Source organism: Terrapene carolina, unplaced genomic scaffold (genome assembly GCF_002925995.2).
Source record: "Terrapene carolina triunguis isolate 2854851 unplaced genomic scaffold, T_m_triunguis-2.0 Scaffold85, whole genome shotgun sequence".
Taxonomy (NCBI): domain Eukaryota; kingdom Metazoa; phylum Chordata; order Testudines; family Emydidae; genus Terrapene; species Terrapene triunguis.
The window spans coordinates 58,053,176-58,059,191 of record NW_020664436.1 but is presented as its reverse complement, the minus strand read 5'-3'; positions in this window follow the sequence as shown (position 1 = coordinate 58,059,191).

Sequence of the window (6,016 nt, the reverse complement as noted above, 5' to 3'; positions counted from 1 at the left end):
TTTGTTAAGAAGAGGTATACTCCACTTTGTGCTTACAGGACATGATCCAGCTCCCATTGAAGTCAACAGGAGTCTCTTCATTTATTTCAATGGGAAATGGAACAGATCCATAGTGCTCTGCCTTACTAATTGAAGGAAGGCCTAGTGGTAAGATTTATTTTTTCCATTTATGGTACTGCTGACCCAGCACCATGAATCAAAAGTGTACTGGTTCTTTCTGTTTGCAGCCATTTTATTTATTATTCAGAGGTCACGGGCCTCCAGAAGCCATGACTCCAGACTCTCTCTCATGATCTGAAGTTGGAGTCATTTCTTCATGGCTGACTTTGCCATTCTGGAGTCACTGTGTTTTATCCCAGTTTTCCTGTGACTCCTGCTAAATGCAGCTACCATCACAACACTTTCCCACTTTTCAGAAAGACAGAATATGCAGACATCTCCAGTGACGCTGTCACTGGCTTTTTGTTCAGCCAGTTGGGGGGGGGGGGGTTTGGGGTTTGCCTTGAAGTAATAGCACCCTTTTTTTTTTCCCCTCAGACCGTGGTATTCTAATGTGATCACATAATAAGTAATTAACACCAAATAACCAAGTCCCTGGATTGAATCCTCTTTCTAGCTCTGAATTTTCATTGCTTATAGCTAAGGCTACATTTTAGTCATGGGTATTTTTAGTAAAAGTCATGGATGGGTCATGCTCAGTAAACAAAAAATCACAGCCCGTGACCTGTCCATGACTTTTACTATATACTCCTAACTAAACTGGGGCCGGGGGGCTGTGGGTGCTCTGGGGAGGCGGGCTGGGGGGCACAGCCTGGGACCCCCACTGGTGCTAGGGAGGGAGGGTTGGCGGGGCTGTCAGGCTCCCTACTCGGCTCGAACCGGCATGTCCCTGCAGTTCCTGGTGGAGGGGCGTCCGGGGGGCTCTACGCACTGCTCCTGCCACAATCACCGACTCTGCAGCTCCCATTGGCAGGGAACCGCCAATGGGAGCTGCAGGGGTGGCGCCTGCAGGAGTGGGCAGCGCATGAAGCCCCCTGACCCTTCCACCTAGGAACTGCAAGGACATACTGGTGGGAGACCCCCCCCAAGTAAGCCCCGCCCTGTACCCTAACCCCCTCCCCCAGCCCTGAGCCCCCTCCCACACACCCAAATTGCTGCTGCTGGCCCAGGAGCTGCCCGACTCGGGAAGCCCCTGGACCAGCACCGGCTGCTGCAGAAGTCATGGAGGTCACGGGATCCATGACTTCTGTGACAGATGCAGCCTTAATTATAGCTCTTGAAGAAAATCAGTGTTGATTTATTATTGGTGCAGCTAATGGCATTATGAGAACTGCTCCCTGCTATAATAAGGGTAACAGCAAATACCACTTCTAAGGAAGCTTTGAATATCACTTAACAAGTCTTTAGTCCTTCTGATATATTATTATTATTATCATAGTACCTAGTCATGGACCAAGTCCCCGTTGTGCTAGTACTGTTTAAACACAAAATAAAAAGGAGGTATGGCAGCTCTCTGGGGATCCTAAGGGTATGTCTACACAGCTGCTGGGAGCAAGTCTTGCAGCCTGGGTTGACAGTCTCATGCTAGAGGGGCTTGAGCGAGCATGCTAAAAATAGCTGCATAGCTATTGCTTTGACATTCCAGCTCGAGCTCAGGCTCTGAAGCCCACCTCCCTCCCTAGGCTTCAGAGCCTGCGCTCCAGCATGAGCTGGAACGTCTGTCTGCATTGCTATTTTTAGCATGCTAGTGTGGCCCCACTAGCACAAGCCTGTAGACTCAGACTGCAAGATTTGCTCCCAGCAGCTGTGTAGGCAGACCCTAAGTGTCCCAGTTGGATACCATGCAGCAAGTCTGTCTGAGCACAAAAATAGAGCTCTGATAACTGGCTAAAGTGGCCCTGAGTTTGGTAATTAGTTGGCAAATAAACCCACTACTGCAAAGTAATTGTCATGTATAAAACCAAGGTGGAATGGGAAAGTAGTTCTGGATTCTCACTTCCCGGCTCCCCCCATCCCCTGCAGCCCCTGCAGCCTTACCACGCCGTCCAGCCCCGCAGCTGTTTTCCCCCTCCTCCCCTCCCCTGAACCCTCCGCCCACCTGCTCCTCCCCCTCCCCTGCTTCCCGCGAATCAGATCTTCGCGGGAAGTCTGAAAAAAAGCAGGGGCAGGCGGGAGGCAGCAGCAGGTAAGCTGGGGCTGGGGCTGGGGCGGTGGGGACGCGAGGAGGAGAGCTCTGGGGAGGCGCGGCCCTGGCCGAGCAGCTCCCTCCGGCCCGGGCCGAGCAGCGCCCGGCGGCCCCAGCGGCTCTGGCCCTGGCCAGAGGGGGGCAGGGGTGTGGAGAGGGGTTGGGACAGTCAGGGACAGGGAGCAGGGGGGGTTAGATGGTCTGGGGTTCTGGGGGGTCTGTCAGGGGGGCAGGGGTGTGGAGAGGGGTCGAGGCAGGCAGGGAGCAGAGGGGGTTGGATGGGTCGGGAGTTCTGGGGGTCCTGTCAGGGGGCGGGGAGCAGTTGGATAGGGCATGGGAGTCCCGGGGGTCTGTCTGGGGGTGGGGGTGTGAATATGGGGTGGGGATATGGATAAGGGTCGGGGCAGTCAGGGGACAGGTAGAGTCCTAGGGGGTTCTCAGGAAGGGGCAGTCAGGGGACAAGAAGCAGGGTGGCTTAGATAGGGGGTGGGGTCCTAGTGGGCAGTTAGTGGCAGGGGTCCCAGGAGGGGGCAGTCAGGGGACAAGGAGTGGGGGGGGTTCGGGGTTCTGAGGGGGGCAGTCAGGGGGTGGGAAGTGGGAGGGAGTGGATGGGGGTGGGGCAGGGCAGGGGCGGGGCTAGAGTGGGGCTCCTCCCCCGCCCCCGTGTCCTCTTTTTTGCTTGTGGAAATATGGTAACCCTACTTAAATTGGAAATTGATTTTTTTTAGATAAACTATGGGAGTGGTGTAATCCCAAGTGTTCCAAAAGCTTACATAACAGGAAGCATTTCTGTAAGCAGTCACTTGTATTTGAAATTGAAAAATATTCCAGTTTGTGTTTGCTTGTGTGTGTACATAGTTAGCATACATATACATTTTTGTCTTTTATGATCTTGACCCTGGCTTGTTCTTCTCACAGATTCATATTTTGGAACAAAGAAGCACATCTCTTGACTTAAATGTAGCAACAATAAGTAGTCGAATAGCTGAAATGAAGGGTATGCTGGACAAAGAGGAACAGGATAATATTGAACTACAAAGAGATAAAGCTTTGTTGGTAGATCTTGTATCTAGTTTACAAAACCAGGTAAATTGCTTTATCTAATCTATATGATGAAATCAGGAACCTTAAAATAAACATAGGGCCCAATCTAACTTTCACTGAAGTGAGTGGTAGACGGATGAACTGATTCAGTGCATTCCCACTGCCCCGATAGGTAGGTCCTACCAAATTCATGGCCATGAAAAACGCATCAAGGACCGTGAAATCTGGTCTTTTGTGTGCTTTTACCCTATATTATACAGATTTCACAGGGATGACCTGAGTTTCTCAAATTGGGGGTCCTGACCCAAACGGGAGTTCCAGGGGGGTCACAAGGTTATTTTGGGGAGGTTGCACTATTGCCACCCTTACTTCTGCACTGCCTTCAGACCTGGGTGGCCAGAGAGCGGCAGCTGTTGGTCGGACACCCAGCTCTAAAGGCAGCGCCCCACCAGCAGCAGCAATGCAGACGCAAGGGTGGCAATACCATACTATCCTTACTTCTGCGCTGCCTTCAGAGCTGGATGGCCGGAGAGTGGTGGCTGCTGACTGAGGACCCAGCTCCAGAGGCAGTGCAGAAGGGTGGCAACCCCATACCATGCCATCCTTACTTCTGCATTGCTGCTGGTGGCGGCTCAGCCTTCAGAGCTGGGCTCCCAGCCACCAGCCACCATTTCCCAGTTGCCCAGCTCTGAAAGCAGCGCCGCCGCCATCAGCAGCGCAGAAGTAAGGGTAGCAGTACTGCAACCCCCACCTACAATAACCTTGCAACCTCCCCCACACCCACACACACAACTCCCTTTTGGGTCAGAACCCCTACAAATTACAACACTGAAATAGCTGAAATAATGAAATTTACTATTTTTAAAATCCTATGCCCGTGAAATCGATGAAAATGGACAGTGAATTTGGTAGGACCCCACTGATAGGGCTTCTGGAAAGCCCCTGGCAGAGGTTCACACTTTCCCCCTCACTAAAACTTCAAATTAGGATGAAGTTGAAAGCCCTACTTTCCCTTTCCCTGGGGGAAATCCCCCCTAAGTACAGAAGACCATAAATCTATCCTTTAGTATTATAATTGCATCCGTTACATGAACTACTCTGTGACTGTTGTCTGTTGTAACTTGTAACATAGACATTTCCTAGGAACCTGTGTTTCTTTATTTTTCAGAACTGTGCTAAACACCAAGTATACTTTGGATACAAAAATAAACAGCCAATGAACTTAGAAAAAGTGAAAATGAAAACTACATTGAGTTTTTTATTCTCATTTTGAATATTCCACTGAATCTGAATGTAAGGGAGTAAATTATAAGTGTGGTGCCCTCAAGTATAACTTAATATTTTCCCAATCTCCTATTGGAAAAAAAGTAATCAAAGCATGACCTTGGCATTTCCAGCCAAAGTGTGTGACTAAAGATATGTCTACATAGCAAAAAAAAAAAAGAAAAAAGGAAAAATCACAGCTGGCCCGTGCCAGCTGGCTCGGGCTCAGGCTGTGGGGGTGTTTCATTGCTGTATAGATTTCTGGTTTGGGCTGGAGCCTGAGCTCTCGGACATTCCCATCCTACAGGGTCTTAGAGCCTGGGCTCCAGCCCGAGCCCAGAGGCCTAGACAGCAATGAAACAGCCCCACAGCCCAAGCTTCATGAGCCTGAGTCGACTTGCACAGGCCAGCCGCGGGTTTTTCTTTGCTGTGTAGACATATCCTTGGAGTCTCTTGTCCCCCCTATTGGTGGTAGATCTAATTTTTGGCAATCCTAACCAGGGCCGGCTCCAGGCACCAGCTTCTCAAGCAGGGGCGGCAGTTCCAGGTATTCGGCGGCAATTCGGCGGACGGTCCCTCACTCCGCCTGGGAGTGAAGGACCTCCCGCCGAATTGCCGCCGCAGAACGCGATCGCGGCTTTTTTTAGATTGCGATCGCGGCTTTTTTTTTTTTTTTTTGGTTTTGGTTTTGGCTGCTTGGGGCGGCCAAAACCCTGGAGCCGGCCCTGATCCTAACAGGAGTTAAGGATCATCTACATTCATTGTGGACTGCCATTTTGCTCATGCAGTCTCTTCATGCCTATGCTGCAGCTTCATCCTGGTATGTGATCTTTCAGCCCAGGGGACTGACAATCAGTGCTGATATTTTATTGCCATCCTTAGGACTGAGTTGTGAACCATGCATCACAATCCCTCAGTATTAACTGTGGGAAGTTAATGGGATTTAAGGGTACTCAGCATCCTGTAGAATCTTGCCCTTAATCTCTCTGCAGAATGGATTTAAGGTTGATCACAAATGACAAACAAACCGAGAACCACTTAAGGCTCTCACTAAACTGAATGGTGTCATTTTAGTATATGTATCATCAGATGACAAAAAAATAGCCTGTGAAATGTAGTAAATATCTCTAACAAAATTGAATCATTGTCTTTGATTACTCTGTGTTTTAAAAACAGAGCAATCTCAGCTGTGTACATATCTAGCCAATAACTCATAAGACTTTAAAAATCTTAACTCACTTGCTTTTGGTTTTGTTCCATCTGGCTTCCTTTTTCAACTGACAATATTTTCCCCATTACAGCTTGTTGGAAGGGACAGTGAACTCTCGCAAACATCTACTAAGATGCTGCAGCTTGATCAGGATATTTCAGCACTGAAAACAAAGCATGTGTTACGTCAGTCTCTTCAGTCAGAAAAATGGCAGGAAATCTCCAAAATGGCAAGCTCGATGAGGAAACTTACCAAATCAATGACAGATGTAGCGGATAGCATGGGGAAATATTAGGTTGGGTGACCCAATTAGA